Source organism: Triturus cristatus, chromosome 7 (assembly GCF_964204655.1).
Source record: "Triturus cristatus chromosome 7, aTriCri1.1, whole genome shotgun sequence".
NCBI lineage: Eukaryota > Metazoa > Chordata > Amphibia > Caudata > Salamandridae > Triturus > Triturus cristatus.
The window spans coordinates 859,882,883-859,904,188 of NC_140590.1; the positions used below are offsets into that span (position 1 = coordinate 859,882,883).

The following is a 21,306-nucleotide window of genomic DNA, read 5'->3' on the forward strand; positions in this document are numbered from 1 at the left end:
GGTTCATTGTGTTTCATGCTTGCCCTAATGCTCAAAATACTGAATTTTGTGAAATATAAAAATGATGTAACGCAAAGTGTTCCTAAAGCTGCCTCCCTAATGTATGGTTAACATGACAGAACGCAATACCAGTGCAATAAGAATTTCTTCATTTTATGCAAAATAATAGTTTATCTTATGCAATGTATCAGAAACAAATGGTCGAGTCCGCCAAGTTTACAGTACCATGGCCTAATCAAAGTTCAAGATGAAACATGTTGTGCAAAGCTCACACTGCAAATTAAAAAAAAAAGTAGTTTCTAGTTGTATAATGAAAACAGGTAGCAAAACAATGCTCCAAGGATGCAGCACACCTTGAGGGAAGCCATTTTGGTAGTCCTTGGAAATCATTGGTCTTTGAAAAGAGGCAAGAGTCTTTTGCATAAGGGAGACTTTCTGTGCCTGTTTTGTTGTGACATTTGTATTCAATTTCAGAGTCTCTCCTCTTCTTTCATATGCTATCCTACTTCTTTAAAATGAAGAGAGCACCATGTAGAGAAGGACATACAACACAGAGGAAAGGACATCTTTCTGCATTTTTCACTTTATCTCCTCAGGGTCCATCTTGGGGCCTCCCATACCTTTCAAGCGCATCACTGGACTGCAATTAGCATTTACAAATAGTAATGCACTTAAAATGGTCCACAGCAGAACCTTTCCTCTGCTTAACTTGCTGCCAATTATTGCAGGAATAACACAGAAAAAAATAAATTTTTACTGCGTGTAGAATATGCAGCTCTTGTAAAAACTTTCTAATTGCTGCACGTAAATGAAATTATTGTAACTCGTAAGAAACGTGATGCTTCCTCACGATGTGATGTGCTGCTGTTTTCTGTAAATATGGGAATAAGACACCTCAATATTGTCACCACAGGTAATGAGTGTATGTTTGTTTGCCACAACATAGCGTACTCCAGATTAGTTCCTACCAGAGCCAGGGCCGGACTGGGTACCAAAACCGGCCCTGGCAAAGTGCTCGGCCGCCCCCTCCCCTCCCTCGCGCGGGGGGTTGGGGGTGCCGCCGAGCTCTTTGCCCGGGCCGTTTTTGGCCGATTTTGTTACAGGGCCTGTAACAAAAACAGCCCCCAGGGGCCCAAACCCAGCCCCCACCGGTGCGGCGCACCGGGGGATTGCCCGGTGCCCGCTATGGCCAGTCCGGCCCTGACCAGAGCCCCTCCTTCATCCAGTGACACATGTTTGAGTTGAAGTAGGTATTCCAGAGATTGAACCTGTGTTTCACCCATGGATGCTCAACTATCTGACCATGGGCCTAATTAGGAGTATGACAGTCCACAGGACCACCATACTCAGAGTAGCGGTCTGACCACTGCTACACTTCAGCTCCACCCACAGTATTCAGAGTGTGGCAGACGGACCGTCATGAGACTGCCGGGATCAAGGCACCCGCTGAACCGGCGGTCTACAACCGCCATAAATATGTTGGAGGTGCCGCTGCCAGCACCGCCAAGCATATAACGATTTGCCTTTTCACTGCCCTTTCATGGCGATGAGCCCGCCATGAAAAAGATGGTGGAGAGGCAACTAAAGGGGTCATATTAGGGCCCCCGGCTGGATCTGGACCTGGGGTGGCGTGGGGGGGGGGGATTGTGAAAGATTGAAAATATAATTTTCATGTTGATCTGCTTTAGAATTAATGAACATTTCTTTTTACAAGTTGTCCCTTCTCACCATCGAGCCTGAGTAATTCTGTGCTTGGGCCATGAACACATCATGAGTCCTATCATCAAGGAATCTCACTCATCCTATATGTTAAACCTGACATCCTTGTTGTGGCATCCCCCCAAACCTTTTGACTTCACTCCCCTAATTTTTCTAAACTCGCTATAGTTGGCTTTAGGGCTCTGGACTCTATCCCTGCTAACCAGTGCTAAAGTGCTTGTGCTCTCTGCATAAATGATGGTAAAATTTATCTACACCTAATTGCCACCTTTAATTTATTTGTAAATCACTAGAAAAGTGTACTACCTAAACCTAAGGCCTGTAAATTAAATACTACTAGTGGGCAGCAGCATTCACTATGCCACCCACTAAAGTAGCACTGTAAACATTCTGCAGGCCTGCTACTGCAGCCTGGAGTGAAGATTCAAACTGCCATTTCGACCTGGCAAAAGAAAAATAAAATTCAGGTGTAAACCTTTCTTTTTAATACTTATAAGTCAACCTTTTGGTGTGTCGTAAAGTCTCATAGGGCACGCTGCATGGTATTTACAAAGGAGCACATGTGTGTTTAAGTTTTACATGCCAGGAAAGTGAAAAACATCTAAAGCTGCTTTTTCACTGTTGGAAGTCCTATCTCTCCAATAGACTAATACCGGGCTACCTTATTACATTTAATAAGAGCTAACTTCAGATTGGGAGCAGACAGAGGAATGGTGTTTATACTCAAATAATTTAACTTAAAATCCTCTTTGATTATGAAACTTAACTTTAATTTACAATTTTGGAAAATGCAACTTTTAGAAAGTTGCCATTTTTCTTCCTAAACCAACTCAACCTTTCTGGCAGTGGCCGGGGTCACATGAATGTGAATGGCTCTGCTGTTGTGGGTTATGTATTGCTTCTAGGCAGTGAGGAAAAGGAAACCTAGGTGTGAAGGAAAAGGGTCTTCCTAACAGGATGGCTCGGGAGGAGCTATGTCCTGCCCTAATTACATTTCACAGCACACACAAAGAAACTTGACACCAGTCCTGATGCTGGCTTTGCCATCCTGGACAGATTGGATCAAGGGGAAGGAGAAGAACTGACCAGAACAAGTTTTGTGGGTAGGACAGGGAATTCCCCCACACAAAGACTGGGCCCAGGTATAAAAGTGAGACCTTAGTTCCGAACCACTTTAGTGAACGCTCCTGGACCTGTGGAAGATTTAGATGAAGGACTGCACTGCTGCCTTAAGGGCAAGCCCTGAGGCTGGAAGGACTGCCTTGCTGTCTGAAGAAGGAAAATTCGACCTCTTACCTAGATCCCAGGCTTCACAGAGTGACTTGAAGGATCATTTGGCTGACCTGCGTGAGCTACAGGGGCACACCATGCTTCCAGAGGTCTACCTGCCCCTGCCCCTGCCCAGCTGACACAAACCAACTGGACATGCCTGAGCCCTGCTGCTGACCTCTGATGAAGTAAGTCCTGGTCTCAAAGAGGGATGCATCAGTGAGAACTCATCCTCAAGAAAAGATGAACATCCTGATGGTTGAGCTCCTCGCAACCACAAAAAGACCTCTTTGTGCCGAGAATCAGCCACCCAGGATGACCTCCAAAGTCAAGCTCCAGCAGGACCTGATCTGTGAGCCAACAGTGATCGTTTGGCACTACCGCTCCATGCGGCCACAACTTTGTTCTGACAGTGCCCACCTGCAATGATCCACCGACGTGAAGCCCCAGAGATGACCTGCTCTCCACACTACAGCATCAACAATATGCGATGCTTGACCTGTTCCTCATGCCAAAAACCTCCTCCTCACTGCCCCCTCCAATGCACACAGAACTCTTCACACCTGGCTTTAAAAGGAAACTCTTTAGATGTTCTAACCTGGTGCGACCAGATAACTAAGAGGGACGCTTTGTGCTTCTTGACACTATTTATAAGTAAAACTTTGAAAATAATTATCCCCAGTTCTGCTGACTGGCTTTTGTACTTTATAGTGTAATTTTGTTTACTAAGTGTACTCTATTCTTCTGAATTGGTATGCAATTTGTCTTGTGTTGTAATTTCATTTTATTACTGGTTGTGTGCTGTATAAATAAGGTACACATTGCCTCTTAATTAAGCCTGATTTCATTTTTACCAAGCTTCCAGAGGGTTAAGCATAGGTTAATTTAGTGATGTTTGTGGTGCAGCCTGACAAGGATTGCGTTTATTATTTGAGTGGAGCTTCCACCCCTCTCACCTTAGTTATAACCCAGTTTCTAACACTATTTGTCTCCCACCCTCGTGAGACCATGTGCCCTTGGTCCAAGGTAGGCTCTTTAATTCATTTTGGATGTGGGATTATGGGTCTGTGGAAGAGACTCTCCCAGACCAAAGACTGCAGACTGAACTCCTCAGGTACTCCAAACAGAAAAATTGATATATTTACACAAGAGCAGCAGAGAGTTAATGATTCCTTTTAGATCAGAACGCTCCGAGGAAACATTTTGAGAAAGATCTTTATATGCATAGTCTCAAATCCTTAAATGAGAGTATAGTTATAAGGAAAACTATTTGCCATAGCCTGTAGGTAGAGGTTCCTTGATTGTGAAGACCATATGTCAAAGTCGGTAGATAGGTTCATATTGTTAGAAAAAAACTTTTTTAGATTCCTTCTTGTAAAATATTGTATTGATCTACTAATTGTTATTGTGCCTTAGGCTGAGTTCTGAGCCTCTACCACACACCACCTCCCTGACTAAGGACTTTATTTAGACTTTGGTGGATGGGTTACTCCATTACAAATGTGTTGAATATTTCATCTGCCTCATTAGAAGGGAATTAGATTTTATGGAACGTGTAATAAGGTGGATAAAGTATTGGTTATGTATGTGTCTGAGTAAGCAATCCACCAATCTCTAAATCAGGATTTAAAACTTTGCCCACCCAGCCTGGCTAGCTTGATGGTTGGTGCTAAAGGTGCATACTTGATGCCCATTTTTTTCCAATATTTTGGTTGCCCAGGACAGCAGAAATAAAATACTTCACTTCATACAGTTCCAGCTCAGTAATCCGCAATTGCCCTGAGGCTCCCCCAAATAGTTCTCAGAACAGTTGCTCATTTCTTTGTTGCATGCCTAAACATGGAACATGTTAGTGGGACATGACCTGCATTTACTAACAATGTACTCCCACTTTTAGGGTATTTGCTTCAAATACCAAAAGCATTGATGAATTTCAACCATGATTCTTTATTTCCAAGATGTTTCTTCACTGGAGGTTAGTGTTATAAAAAAACTATAAAAAGTGAATTTCATTCTTTCATTGTCAAACTAGCAGGCTTTAAATCCAGGCAGAAAAGTCTAATTCAGAATCATGCCCGCATTACAAGTGCTTTGTAAATTCAGATGGGCTCTATTAGAAACATTTCTGAGACCATCAGAATTAAAAGTATCTTTTTCTCACTCAGGGATTATAGATGCAGGAAGACACTGAGGGGCATATTTACAAGAACCTATCGCCACCACAACTTCACTATTCTCGATGTTGTGGTGGTAATAGGGGCTTCGCCTTATTCACAAGGCGGCGTTAAACCACTTAATGTGGCTTACCGCCGACTTGTGAATAAGGCACCCTTTCACACTACACTTAGCGTGAAAGTGGCAGGCAATGGGTGTTGTTGTGGGCGTTCCACTGCAACCCCCATTGAGTTTGATGCTGCCCCATATTTACAAGGGTGCCATAAATATGGGCCAGCACCAAAATTAAGACCAGGGAAAGCCTGGTCTTACCCTGGCGCAACGAGGAGAAATTATTAATTTTATCCTTGTGCTTGTCTTTTCCATGCGTGCTGCATTGTGAAACACACGTAGAAACAGCAAAGCGCCATTGAATGTTTATGTGCAGGACGGTCTCCCTTCCTTCACATAAACAGTCATTAAAAAAATGAAGTTTTGCAAATTCTATGTGTGCTGCATTAATCAGCACACATAGAAGTTTCAAAACGCCATTACAGGAAGGTACACCTTCCTGCACATAAACAATCATTCCCCTCAACGCAGGCACGCTTGCCCTATGGTGCTTGGGTGCCTGCATTAGCGCTAAGCAGCTGAATGAACACCAGCACATGGAGAAACGCAAGGCTGCACTGTATTCTTGTAAATACGGTACAGCCTTGCATTTCAGATGTAGTCAAGCACGGCGTTAGGCCAAGAAGGCTAACGCCATGCTCTGCCACTTCCTTGTAAATATGCCCTTAAGAATCAAAGTATCATATTTTACATAATAAGCCTAACTAAGATATAATTTATTCTGTTGCAAAGATGGAACCCTAAATATTAATCCAGTGAAAAAACTTACAAAAAAACACCAACAAAGTGGAACAAGGGCCCCACTCAAGTCAATCAACGTACTTTGGTACAGAGGCTTGGATGTTCTAATGTCTCAAGTAGAGGTCTAGGGTACAATAATTGGTTACAGTGGGGTAATATTTTGGGTTGAGGGTAATTATGGAACCAACTGGTCTCTTCAGAGTTTTAAAGTGGAATTATGTACTGGAAGAAAGTTAACTCACAGTGGTATCTCCTGTAAGTGCCAAGGTGTATGGGGCAAGCCAGTCGTGACAACAATTTTACATTTGCTGGGTCCCATGGGATCGAAGATATACCTGTCATCAACTAGGTTGGCTAGTCTCCTTGGGAAGAGGAATCTGGGGTCCAACCATGAATTCTGTTGTGCATAACATCAAAATGTTTACTGAGTCAAGGTAACTTCTGCGGGCATGGATACACAATCCCAAGAAATGAGGCAAAGCGAAAAATACTCCTCATCACTCTGAGAGAGAACAGGGACTTGTGCATTCCCTTCTGTAATACTGATAGCTCAGATGCACATGTTGCCCCAGCACTATCTTCAGGGGGCATTCCCTCCCTTGCATGTGGGCATGGCCACAAGCAAATGAGGTAAACACTTTGCCTGTGAATCTGTTCCATATTATGGACATGGGTGCAGAGGCAAACATTCCCTTTGGAGGCGCAGTAAAAGAATGCCACAAAGTGGTGGCATGCTGTCAATGCCTCAATGAGGCCAACCCTCTAGGAGCGCAAAAGGGGTCCCTTGGATTCCTCCAGACATCCTTCTGTAGGCAGTAGCAGGCACTCGCTGCACCCACCTGCCGGTGGAACTCTGACCCCTCTTTAAAGTGCAGGTGGTTTGTCGGCTGCAAAGAGAAACACGGCACAACTTTGAAGCAGCTGCTCTGTATTTTACTGAATATGCTGCCCCCAGGGCTGCTCAAGATCTTAGCTGCCTTCAGGGCTATGCATTCATCAGAATAGGATGCACTGTTTGCACCCAGCTCACCTGTTTAAAGGTGCACCATGGTGCAAACAGAGCCATTGTGCCTTGTCTGTAATACGGGCCCTGCTAACGTAGTCTCATATTCCTCGATCTCTGTCCGCACTTGACCAGTGACTTGACTCCAGGGTGTGACAGGCCTTTTATGCCACCGGGCATTTCCCCAATGGGCTGGAGCTCTTGGAGACCACCTTTGTATTCTAAGGCACCATTTATGCGTCACACAGTGCTGGGTTGGATTTACTACATTGTAAGTTAACATGAAAATATACAGTTACGCTGTAGTAAATCGGCTCGGTACCGTGCAATAATGAGTTAAACTCTATGGAACTGACAATTCCTGTGTGACCTGGAATTCTCAGTTCTGTGAGGTTTAACCACATTCATTTACCACCTGCTCCGAGCAGGTGGTTAAATGTATGCAGGAACCTCATAGTGGGTTGGGATATGAGGTAGAAATAGGAGGGAGTAGGAATGGTAAGGGGAATTTTTTCCTAGCAGAAAGAAGCATTGTTTGCTTCTCCATTAGAAAAAATGAAAATGAGATGTCAGTGCAGCCAAAGACTTATCTGATTTTTCCAGTTAGTTTAACCTGTGCAAAAAATCTAGTCATTTTCTTTAACACCCAGGCACACTGGCTTTAGAATACTCTAACATATAACAATCAGGCAGAATAGAGTTAACACGTGTGCTAATTTCATTCCGTCTGACTTGCAAGAGCGCCCAATCAGTGGCGTAACATAGGTCCCCGTAGCCCCCGTGGAGCGGTGGGGCCTCAAACTCTAGAAGCCCCCTCAGCAAAGCAACCTGACCTGAGAGCTCCTGATTAAGTCCTGAAGGGGGAGGGGGGGGCTAGATGTGCCTTGCAGGGAGGCTCCCTCAAGTTTCGTTATGCCGCTGAGCCCAATGTACGTTCAGATGGGTATTTTAGCTGCAGCTACCATCACTCAAATAACACTGTCTGCTTAAGAAAGTAAGAGCAACATGTGATATCATGAATGCTGTGAACAGACCAGCGACAATGAGAGGGAATGATATCATTCCACACAAGTGAGTTCAAGTGAATCAGGAGAAAATGCATAGACGTATACATGCGAAGGAGTCATAAAATTAAAAATAGCCAAGGACTAGACATTTTGCATAAAGCAGTGAAAAGGAGAGCATGATGTTGGCTAAAGAAGAAATAAAGTTAGTGGCCAAACCAGGTGGTAGATAAATTAGGAACCCTGCCAGCGTAAGAGATGGTCAGAGTGAAAAACGCTGCCTCAAAAACAGCTGTTAATTTCTTGAAAGGAATATTGACTGATTTGTTTAAATATTATCACAATCCCACCATCTTTATAGCTCTTCTGATCATGCCTAACTAACGCGTAGCCTGGTGGGATTGCAGAGTTTTCTGAAAGTCAGGTTTCAGATGAGAATAGAGCGTCAGGCTGATGGTCTATTAAAAAGTCAGGAATCTCAACCTTATGTTTGGATAGAGAGCAGCAGTTCAGTAAATAGCAGCGAACCAGCAAAGATAGCTGCAAAAGCTTCTCTCATGGGAAACTGCATTGCAAAAAGGTGGTGTTTGATAAAAAAAATCCTCAAAAATGTAATTGCTGGAGCTTCTGAGGCAGACACTGTGTAGACCATGGGTACTCACCAGCATTTTCACTGGGGCCAAAAAGTTTGGCATGTGATGTGATCAAGGGTCGCATTGATGCCAGCATGGTGGTGGTTTGGAGGGGGTGATGGGGAGCAAGGTCAGTGTAGGGGAACAGAAGCATGTGCATCTAGTGGCGAAATTACACAATGTGAATCCAGAAAACATAGGATCAACCCTAGCTTCCCCACTTGACCAAATTGGGTGATCCTAGGCAATTGTATTATTTGACTTTCACTCGATTTTCTTCGTTATCACATATAAGTGGACTTCTGCAAACATGACTTTAGGATGTGCGCAATACAAAACCTTTTCTTGTGTTTTATTTGATAAACTATGATGTTATTCATGTGTAATAGCAATTTAGGGCACCCAAAGGGTGATTTGTCTCTTAACTCACTATTGGCATTACTGTCGGGGGAAGGGCGACATGCATGTTTCCAAATTCATTATTGAAAACTATCACACAAAATACATATCAATACACTGACATGATCTGATGTACTAGTATGAAACATTGTTGCTTGTAAATGAATACACTTTTTGAATTTTAGAGACTTTATCATATTTTTACACTTTTCCTGCAAGATGCCTTTAAAAAACAGGTGTTTTCGAAGCTAAACAGGCCAGGACACTCAAGTTACTTCCTTTTTTAACTTTAATTAACCTTTAAATAAATGCTTGTCAGTTTATTTAATCTCTTTTTAATGTTAGTGCTGAGTAAGTAAACAGCAGCCCAGTACTGTCTTTGACCAGTGGGGCCGCATGCGCCCCCGAGCCATACTTTGAGTAGCCTGCAGCACCAACTCTCACCAAAAGTTGTGCAATGAGGCTCTGTGTATCTCTTGCCCTGGCTGAGCTTGTGCTAAACTCATAAATGCACAAAAGGCAGCAGAAAGGTGAATTATATAAAAACAACTAAATACATAATAATACGGGCCATCTGCTGTTCCCTTTAGAGATGCTTTAGAAAATCAAATTTTTTACACCCAGAAAGTTATTTTCATTATGACTGTACTTGAATTACCACATTCTCTGCGATTCTTCGCAAGTCTTAAAACTTTGACGGGGTTCTTTTTTCAGTCCTGTATGCTCCTGGTTGATTTTAACTTCTCGCTCTATAACCCTGCTTTGAAAAGAGGAACATCATATTATGAAGTAGGTAAGTATTCTACCCGCTAACTACCTCAACTTTACTGATTTATTTACACTAAATAAAACCCTTCCACATGTCAAATTGTGTCTAATACAAATAGGAGCCAGGTTGGATGTAACAGGCAAGAATGACAAGCCTGTGATGTCATCGGTAGATAAAGGAATCATGATGTCATGCCCACGGCTCATGGCTCTTTGGCGAATCGGAGCCCATGCGCCTTGCACGGTTTTGTAAAGCAGGAGGTATTGATCTGATAAGCGTAGACATGACCTTCAGTGCCCGAGTCCAAGTGAATGAGCAACATTCATAAATGTGATGCGAATTTCCAAGCACAAGGCTGCCCAAGTTCCTCTTACAGCGAGTACCGAACATGGTCCAGAAGATGGCGCTGCAACCTAGTCAATGAGAGCATTTCCTTTACAAAGAGCGTTCAAGTCAAAATGGATTGAAAGCGGCGAATTCGTGCCTCACGGTTGAGAACGTAATCGAACGCGACTCCTTTCTTGAATGGTTTAAATAGAACTAGACCCTTAGCAGTGGCGACTTCTCTTGTATTCCAGCAAAGAGCATGGATATTTTCATCTTGGAATTTCTGAGGCGCGTCCTGCAATGATTGTATAAGGTAACATTAGGGATTGACTACTGCCATCTTGTGTTTTCATTAGTGAATTTCAGTACCGTTGGCTCCATTAATATGATCTGAAGAATTGCTTTTGAGGTCTCGTCTTCAGATTGCGTTTTGCTGTCTGCTTGCAAAACAAGCATTTGCTATGCAATAGGTCTCGTGTTTACGCGAGTTTGAGCTATTGACATTGCAAATGACAATGCCTTTTATTTATCTTTTAAAAACAAAAATAAAAAGCATTGCCATTTGCAATGTTAATAGCTCAAACTCTTGTAAATGCGAGACCTATTGCATTTTTAATGCTTGTTTAGTCTCGACTCATTACACGGACTCCAGGCGCAGCGGGGAGGGGGGTTTGTTTTCTTTTCTGTAAGTGGTCCCGCCACTCAGAAGAATTAGGCAGAGGGCCTGGAACTCCTGAACCCCCAGCCCCCCTCCCGGTTCCTAGTAAGAAGGAAGGGGGGTGACAGAGATCAGCTGGGAGGGTAGCCCCTAATCGGGTGACTCAGACGAGTTCCGAAATATTCTGACTAATTTTAAAGTTCATGCACTGTGACAAACCAGGGACCTCTCGTTTAATCAGTCTGGGACATGTATAAGAACACACAGGGCCGAGAGAGCCAGAGAGGTGCGGGTCGGTGTGGCGGGGGGGGGGGGGCGGTTGGATTTCGCAGTATATGCTGTATCCTCCTGGGCTGAGGCAGAGAAACTCCGGGCCTCATTTATGAAAAGTGATGCATCACTGCGTGAAAACAGTGATGCGTCACTTTTCACTGCGCCCTCCCTGCGACTCCAGTGATGCGTCATATTTACAGTATGACGCATCATGTCGCAAGGAGTCACAGATACGTCAGTATTTCTGACGTATCTGTAGGCGCAAAAGTGACGCATTGCTCGAGTGTGTCACAAAAGTGACGCAACTCCAGCAATGTGTCCTTTCACATGGGGCAAGCCCCATGTGATAGGGCCTGCGTCAGTCTTACGCCTGCTGTGAGGCAGGCGTAAGATATTGACGCATTTGCACCCTAGAAGTGGCGCAGTGAAATCTCGTAGATTTCACTGCGTCACTTCTACGATGCTTACTTACATGGGAACGCCCACCCTGCATACATTATAGCTGACGCAGGTATAATGTAGCACAGGGGTTTGCAAAGTGACGCATCTAGGTAGATGTGTCACTTTGTAAATATGGCGCATCATGGCGCATGTTTTACGCCACTGGTGCGTCACAAAAAGTGACGCACTGGTGGCGCAAAAGTGACGCAGGGGCTTATAAATTAGCCCCTCCGTGATTATAAGTAACAGAGCAGATATATGCCTCCACCTGAAGCACTCCTAGAAGCAGAGCAAGAGTGCCAGTCGCGGGAAACGCAGAGGCACATGAACAGTCTGGGAAAACTAAGGAGAAACGGGCAGACTGGAAGAGTTGCATTAAGACAGGAAGAGCAGAAAATCTGAAACAAGGAGGAAGGAACTGACAAAAGAAACCAGGGACGAAGAAGACAAAAAAAAAGAAAAATTGGCAATACTGAAGAAAAGTCAAGCAATAAATATTTAGAAATAGACAAAAACGAGACAAGGGCTAAAAAAAGAGGAGTACAATACAAGTGTAGGAAAAAGCTGAAAATTAGACCGAAAACGAAAGTGAGACGGACAGGGAGAGGAGAGGCATGTCCTAACGTCTAGTCGCCCCCTCCGTTTTATTGTTCAGAAATTCAGATAACATCCTAATCTTTTTAAAACTAAAGGCACGGAAACCTGCTGCATAGCCAATAGGTCTCGCTTTTGGGACCTTATAAGTATTTAGTTATGCAGCACAATATCCTTGGTGCAACAACATCAACTGTTGCATGGCTAAACACTTATAAGGTCCCAAAGGCGAGACCTATTGGCTATGCCAATGCTTGTTTTAAATGTAAGTGAAACAAAAGCCAACGTAGTGTTAGGAAATAGAAGGGGGCTGTAAGAATACGCGCAGCAATGGTGAAAGGGTGTGCCTAATTGTGGCTTGAAAGCGCATATTGAGTGAGTGGCAAATCGATGGCGCGGTTGATAAGAAGGACTCTACCTGGAACTGTATGAAGGTGGCAAAAAGTCATTAGACGGAATGTTTCACTTGTGTGGGAACGAACAAAGCAAGAGGCAAATCGATGGCGCCATTGATAAGAAGGTGCTTTCCTGCCGTGTAAAGAAGTTGTAAAAATCGCGCAGCATGTGGCGAAAGTACAGGGCGTCTTGCTTTCGGTGGTGAATTTAGAGGGAGACAAGCTGGTGGACACATACTATGTAAAGACTTGCAAAAGGGACAGCTAACAAGTGTGTAACGCAGCGCTACCTACAACAGCGGAATTGCTACAAAAAATTAATGTTGCAAGAAATTAATCCAATTTCCTAAATCTAAAGCGCATTGCTATAGTTTTCCCTTAGAAGGTTTGAAAAATGTTCCCATGTATGTTGTATGTTAGGCAAGTAACGTCAACCACTTTAAGTGCAGGTACAAATGACTGCATCAAACATCTCTAGAAAGAGCCTACCTTTTGTTTATGTATTTTAAAAGTTACACAGATGTTGTACAGTGTTGCACGAAAGCAAGCAACAGTAATCGCGCTTTGAGGAACATAAAATAAAAATAATGTTTATGCGCCCGTAAGTGTACCCTAATTTTCGGAAAGCCCCCGCCAGTTAGTAACCCAGGTAGTGTAGACCCACAAACTGCACCGAAATATCGTAAACAATAACTATATATGTAAGAATACCCGTAAAGGTGTACGATAACTTTCTAAAAGCTACCACATTTCGCAAAACACATATTAATGCAAAGCACATAAAGGCAACACCTAAACAGTGACGCTTTTTTCCTAAATATATTTTTTTAAAGAGTGTTTGTACAACATTCTCTACTGTAAATAAAAACAAGGCAGACGCCCACTGAGCCTCTGAGGCCTACAGACGCTGCTCCCAGCGCGCTCCAGGCACGAGATTGGCTGCAATAGGCTAGCACTGGGCTATATGAGCTTTCAATGCACACGACGCACACCTAATTGCAGTTGCGGTGCAGTGACTCTAAGAATATCTCGGCTTCTCAAAGGTCGTTCAAGATTGAAGAATTTCTATTTCAGTTTACCGAATTTTTCTCAGACAGATGTCTTACTGTAGGCTCTGTGATCTAGAGCTAAAGCCGTAAACCTGAACCTGAAAACTCAAAGTTATTTTACAGACATTTTTTAAAGACATGACATCCGTTAATGATGACACTTTAATGTAGCTGTGTTTTTAAAGCCATTTCGGGGTGCACGCTGCCTGCGGACTGCTTAACTAAATAAGAATATCAAAGCGGTGCTTTGATCAGCACGGAGCTCTTCGACAAGAGCACATTTCAACAAGCCTGGCGGAGCGTGGCGTGCACGCGCTTGGGGGCGGGGGAGCGCATTCCAGGCGGGGGAGCGGACCCTTTGAAGTGCTCCCAAAAGGCGGATTGCATGGCGGCACGATGCGCGTGATTGTGCGCGTGCTAGCAATGCAATCCGCTTTTTGGGAGCACTTTTCAAACCCGCTTTCTATAGTCTCGCTTTGCGATCGCTTACGCGATAGCAAGGTCGAGACCTGAAAAACCTCTTGTGGACCATACCCAAAAAATACAGTAGGCTTACTGCTCGTCCGTCGTTTGCCATTGGTGGGCTTTTTGTCACTCTTATTTGCTTGCTCCTTATTGGGTGTCTTGCACTTCTCTTCTTTACCAGCCTTTAGAATAGATTAGTCCACTCATAAACTCTTCCATTCTTCACATTTAGTGAACAATTTTTTCTTCTTAATCAAGCACTCAATGAGAGTATTGTGTTTTCTTGCTCTCTCACGTACATGCTGTTCTCCCTCCAATACCTGCCTCTCTTTCATCACCTTCACCAACCCTCTTCTCCTGACTTACTCCTCAGTTACTCCTTTACCCATTATAGCAAGTTTACTAAAATTACTTTTACAGTACTTTTTACCTAATATTTTTGGAGTGCCTGGCTACTGCCATTTGCTGCCTTGCTGCCCCTCATTCCCAAAAAGTGCTTCACGCACCTCTATTGCTCCCTCTGCCCACCCCCTCAATCACCAATTCTGCACACGCTCTTTCATTGCTCCGCTACAACTCATGAACATTTAAATTTTTTAAGGGCTCAGCAGCTGCTATTTGCTACCAGCTGCTCGGCGATTCAAAAAAGTGCATTTCCTTGAATGAAATTTCATTTTTTTAAATTATGGGGCCAAGTGGCATCTGCCACCTTGGATCGGTAAACAAAAAAATGTTGTCTGCATCAATCCATCGGAGTGTGCATGTGTGGTGATGCATTCTGGTGTCTACAAAATAACGTGGCTGCTAGCAGCCCTCTGTCATCACACCTTTTTTCTATTTTTGCCTCTTTTTTTCCAATGCGGCACAGCCTCAGGCAAAGCATTTTGCTTTTTCCTGATGATCCACGGCATCGGAAAAAAGCACGGCCAAAGAAGCTAATAGGTTAGCAAGGTATGCCCTATTGGCTTTGCCTTTGCTTGTTATTTCATTGCAGTACAATATCGCACACATAAGCAATTTATGTTGAATGGTTCATTGTGTTTCATGCTTGCACTAATGCTACACATACTGAATTTTGTGATATATAAAACTGATGTAACGCAAAGTGTTCCTAAAGCTGCCTCCCTAATGTCTGGTTAACATGACAGAATGCAATACCAGCGCAATAAGAATGTCTTCGTTTAATGCAAAATAACAGTTTATCTTATGCACTTCATCAAACATAATCTTGAAAAATTATGTAATAAAACACAACAAATGGTTGAGTCCGCCTATTTTACAGTACCATGGCCTAAACATTATTCAAGATGTAACATGTTGTGCAAAGCTCATACTGCAAATTAAAAAAAAAGTAGTTTATATTTGTACAATGAAAGCATGTGACAAAACCATGCTCCAAGGATGCAGCACACCTTGATGGAACCCATTTTGCTAGTACTTGGAAATCATTTGTCTTTGAAATGAGGCAAGAGTCTTTTGCATAAGGGAGACTTCCTGTGCCTGTTTTGTTGAGACGTTTTTATTCAATTTCAAAGTCTCTCCTCTTTTTTCATATGTTATCCTACTTCTTTAAAATGAAGAGAGCACCATGTAGAGAAGGACAGACCACACAGAGGAAAGGACATCTTTCTGCATTTTTAGCTTTATCTCCTCAGGGTCCATCTTGGGGCCTCCCATACCTTTCAAGAGCATCACTGGACTGCAATTAGCATTTACAAATAGAAATGCACTTAAAATGTTCCATAGCAGAACCTTTCCTCTGCTTAACTTGCTGCCAATTTATGCAGGAATAACACAGAAACAAATACATTTTTACTGTGTCTTGAATATGCAGCTCTAGTAAAAACGTTCTAATTGCTGAACGTAAATGAAATTATTGTAACTCGTAAGAAATGTCATGCTTCCTCTCGATGTGATGTACACTGTTTTCTATAAATATGGGAATAAGACACCTTAAGATTGTCACCATTGGTAATGAGTGTATGTTTGTTTGCCACAACATACCATACTCAGGATTAGTTCTTACCAGAGCCCATCCTTCATCCAGTGACATGTGTTTGAGTTGAAGTAGGTATTCCAGAGATTGAACCTGTGTTTCACCCATGGATGCTCTACTATCTGTCCAGAATTAGAAGGATGGTGGTCCACAGGACCACCGTACTCATAGTAGCGGTCTGACCACTGCTACACTGCAGCTCCATCTACAGTATTCAGAGTGTGACGGGCGGACCATCATGAGACTGCCGGGATCAAGGAATCCTCTGTGCCGGCGGTCTGCAACCAGCATAAATATGCTGGAGGTACCGCTGCCAGCACCGCCAAGCACATTACAAGTTGCCTTCTCACTGCCCTTTCATGGCAATGAGCCCACCATGAAAAGGGTGGTGGAGAGGCAACTAAAGGGGTCCTATCAGGCCCCCCTGCTGGATCTGGACCTGGGGTTGCATGTGGGGGCACATGTTGTGCCCCCCTGTAATAGCACCCCCATTCTTGCACGGTGTGGCATGCATACCACACCATGCAAGAATGTGCTGCAGGTGCTGTCACGGCGGCAGGCTGCATGTTAGGCTCTCCTGTGAGCCTAGCACCCCACCGCAGTGAGGCTGCCATAGCACCGCTTGCTAAAACCTGGATTCAACTCTGAACTCGGTGGGTGGGCTCACCACAGCTCTGATGGCCCTCCATTGGATGGAAAAATGGCAGTGCCGCAGGAGGGCACCTTAAGTCATATTAAGGCCCTGTGTCTCTATAAGGTGCATATATTTCCTTTCTTTCCATGAAACTCAGCGAATCCACATGACAGGGATTTGTGAATTTGTCTCCAGTTCTTGAATAATTTGGGAGAAGTGTATGTTCGCGACCTTGAAGTACTGCCAGTGCGCATGTATGAAATGATTTTGCATGTGCAGTACAAGCTGCTTTTGCATAGCCACCGGCGACTTTGGGCAGTGAAAGATGAGTAGCTCCAAGAGACTGATCAGGGGCATTTATGGAGCAGCCCTGTGATTAGGAGGGATTAAGCCACCGGAATATCGGATATTTTCTTTCCACCTCAAGGCTGGGAGGAGCAGTTTTCAAAGTTGGAGGCTCTGCCCACTCAACCCTGAAAGCATCCCCCCCCCATAAAAAGTGCTTGCTTGCCTGTGTTGTGCCTCACCCAGTGCAGGCCACATATTGACAGAGCCAGAACAACAAGCTCCAGTCAGGAAAGAGAGCAGGGTTGAACTTGAAAAATGTAAAAACCGGCCCCAGACAGCGGGGGGACTTTACCAGAAAGGGATACATGGCTTCATCATGGCAGCCCATGATGCTCTGAATGCAGACTACTGGCTTGCAGCAATCCGGGGTAGTGGCAGAAAGGCCTATCTGATCAGTAGCAGGAGCTTTCATCCTTTAAGCGGAGAAGGTGCATGGAAGAGGCAGAATCATAGGTCAGTTTTATCACTACACAAAGCCACCCCAACCGGAATTGGCCTGGCGACAAGGCCTTCCCATAGGACCACGCATTTCAGCTTCTTGCTCTCGCGTTGCTTCACCTCCACTGTTACACTCTGTATGGTCTGTACACAGAGCAATGTGAGCTAAACATTAGATCATTATAAAAGACATTAGTGGTACAAATGTTTTACTCTTATTTCTTACCATATCATCTATTGCAAAAATATTATCCTGCAGTTGACCAGTAGCGGCTGTTGTGCGGGCATATATGCTGGCGGAGACGACAGACGACGGGGAGGTGTGGGGGTGGTCGGTGGAATGATAGTAAACATTAAAAAAATTAAAATAAAAGAATTTACCATTCGCCTGCCACCGACGCTCTTCTTCATCTCCCCTCCTAGCTCGCTGCAGCACAGGCTCCCAGCCTCCCTTGCGGCCAATCATGACTCTGCTTTCATGTTAGAAAGCAGTGTCAGGATTGGGCTAAGCACTGAGAATTTACACTCCCAGAGACTGGGAGCCTGTGCTTTGCTGTCTCCAACTGAGCAATACAGCTGGGGTTGGAGACAGCTCAGTGGGCATGTGGGTTTGGCTGTCGTGGCGGCTGGCCAAACCCACATGTGCACTGATAGCAGTGCTGCTCACCGCTCCCTCTCCTGACTGCCACCTGAAGGCCCCACCCCCAAGACGCAGATGTACAAGTTGAAAAATAAAACAATAAACTTGTTTTATTCTCGTTTTATTTTTAAACTTTTGAGGGTGGCGACACTACACCGCAGTAACGGAGAAGGCGCCACTGCAGTTGACTCTAAGTTTGTTTGGAAGTTGCAAACAAAAGCTGTGTATAAATATACGGAATATGATTTTTTACTTAGGTAGCTTATTCCCATAGCTCTATTTCTCATTCTCAGTGACTATCTATCCTGTTGTCTTACTGCCTCTCTAGCCCTCTTTGTGTCTCTTATCATATTCATGTTCTCTATTTTCTCTTTAGCTCTCTCCCTATTTCTAAGTCTGTCTCTCCCACTCCATCTTTTCCCTTTCAAGGCTTTATCCTGCATTCTCTCACAGTTTTTCTATTCTCTTTCCCTCTCACTCCTCTCTCTTTTACACTTTGTCTCCTCTCTCTTGTCCTTCTTTCACTCCCTCCTTTTTTCCCTGTGCTCCCATGCATTATTTCTCTATCTCACTTCCTGTCTTCTCTTTCCCGCATCTCTCTCATTCTCTTGTTTCCATCCTTCCCTTTTTGAAATGTATGAATGTATTTGCCATTAAAACAATAAAGCCACTGAAATCACATCACTGTACTTTTCCATACTGTACACAGGCAAATCACGACTTTTCTGAATTTAAGGCCATTTTCCAGGTGAGATGGGCCTTTCACAGGATTACATAATTTCTTTCTACATCAAATTGTCCATACAGTTTTCAAAATGTTGGAGTGCCTCTTTTTCCCACTTTCACTGAGCTCATGCTGCGCACAGTTCATGAACTCTGCTCTAATTCCTATCTTGTTTTGTCAGCTTCTATGCATTTTTAGTTTTTTATATTTTGTGGGAAGGGCTTACTCCAATCCTTTTTAAGTAGTTACGCTTGCTTGCTCACTGCACCCCCTTGCTCATAGCAATGTGACACTACTGCGACAACAGATTTTAGAGAAGCTGTGGAGCTGAGTCCAGGCCTTACCATTAAGTCCTTGCAGTTGCATGTTTTCCTGTGTATTGAATACAATGCTTCAAGTAAATACCTGACCTTCTTAGATAAAGATCCTTATATCCCAGAACAATCTGCAAATACTGCTGGCAGTGACCAACCAAACATCTTGTCCCTGGTATAGGAGTAGTCACTATAATAGTGAAAATAGTCTTGCCCACACATACATAGAAACAGGGTAGATGACATTTCTCCTCATTTTGGAGTGGGAATAGTATATATTTCAAAGTCCAATACTTTTTCTACTGTTGCTCAAGTTGGAAAGGGAATAGAAAATCTGACTCCTCCAAAGTCTAACCCGTTCACTACTGTTACTTAGACTAGAGTGTAAATAGTTAATGTAATCGCTCTAAAGTCCAAAACTTTCACTAATGTTGCTCAGATTGTAGTGGGAATAGTAAATTTGACACCTCTAAAGTCAAAAACGTCCCCTGATGTTGCTTACATTAGAGGGTAAATGGAAAATCTGCCCCCTCCCTAGTGAAATACTTTCCCTGCTTTTGCTAATGATGGAGTTTCAGTAGTACATTGTATTGGATTTTATTTGTGTTTTTTTAGTACTTTTATCATTGAATTATAATGGTTTGTTTGTGTTTTTGATTTCAATACTAAATTGTATTTAAAATTGTAATTGTTAGACCTGGCACCTTGGCGTGAGTCTCCCTTCCACTTGTTGTCGCTGTGCCTCCTGTTTTGCTGGTGTTAGCAGCTCAGAGCACTGTGCCACTGCCAACCAGTGCCACAGTGCAAGTGCTCCCTATTTAAAATGTATATGTTGGTTGGATTCCATGATTGGCTTATTTGGTTTACTGTCAGACCCCAGTAAAGTGCACCAGGAGTGCCCAGGGCTTGTAAATACAAATGCTGCTGGTGGGCCTGCAGCACTGGTTGTGCCACCCACAGAAGTGGCCTAATAAAATGTGTCTAAGGTCTGCCATTGCAGAACCTGCGTGCAGTCTGGTACGGTCATGCTGACTGGGCAAGTGCACCCACTTCCCAGTCCCTAAACCTTCCCTTAACTTCATATTAGTCACCCCTATGGTAGGCCCAAGGGCAGGGTGCATTGTAAGCATAAGGTAGGACAAGCCCTGATGTGTGTGGCGTGTCCTAATAGTGAATTACAGCCATTTTCGTTTTTCACTATTGTAAGGCTACCTGTTCTCCATAGGCCAGAATGGGCTGTTAGAATTGTTACATCCTATGATCCTAACAGACCCAGGGAACATGGTAGAAAATCGAGTTTAGTATGCCTGAACTCAGAATAATAAAATACATATGTTAGTAAAGTTTATTTTAATATTCTGTGTTTGCAAATTTAATAACCATTTCAGCCCACCTCTGCTATGGTGTGTATCTGCCTGTCTGGTTTGTGTGAGTGACAGCGCTGGGGAAACCCAGAGGGGCAGGGCTAGGTAGCCTGGTGGTGAATAGAGAGATTGACATGTGTGGGAGGAGTGCACCTGGACTCTGAATAGGGCTGTGCTCTGCCACCACAATGCTGGCTCCACCTCCTGTGGAGCGGCTGATGTCTCTGCCCTGCACCCTGAATAGAAAGGCAGAGTCATGTCAACAAAGTGCTCAAGAACTGGTTTGGACTGGGCAAAGGCCCCTCTACCCCAGAGGAACAAAGGAATTAGGGGTATAAGTATTGGGACCATGCTCCCAAGAAATTAGATCCTGCTTGACAAGAAGAACCTCTGCCTGAGGAGAAGGAACTGGGAAAGCTGTAGGGAGGAGTACTGTCCCTGACCTGGGGGATTGGCCTGCAGTGGTTGCCTTGCTGCTGGAAGGAGAGGAGAAAGACTACAAAGACTTTATTTCAACTTGTGCTTAAAAGATCTCCAAGGGCTTGTGCTGAGCTTGCCCCCTGAACGAAGTCCCAGGACCAGTGGACTTCACCCCCCAGCTCCCCAGAGTTCTTGGGAAGTGCCTGCTGCTGTTGGTGGGCCTTTTGAGGGACTGCGTGTCGCAAGGAGCTGGAAGCGCGACTCAAGAAGGAGAAGCGTGCCGCCGTCGGAGCTGTTGTCGCATCTCGCAAAGGGTGTCGCCGCTGCAGCATCGCATCGAGCGGAAGCGTCTCGCACCATTCCGGAAGTGTCTCGCAACGCCGAAGAAGCGTGTCGCCATCGCA

General features: G+C 44.1%; 2 pseudogenes; both read right to left on the reverse strand.

Annotated features, from left to right (window-relative positions):
• Nucleotides 1–490: 490 nt before the first annotated feature.
• On the reverse strand, nucleotides 491–630 carry LOC146810758 (mitochondrial import receptor subunit TOM5 homolog pseudogene; annotated as a pseudogene).
• Nucleotides 631–15,573: 14,943 nt separating this feature from the next.
• LOC146810759 (mitochondrial import receptor subunit TOM5 homolog pseudogene) lies at nucleotides 15,574–15,713 on the reverse strand (annotated as a pseudogene).
• Nucleotides 15,714–21,306: the final 5,593 nt, after the last annotated feature.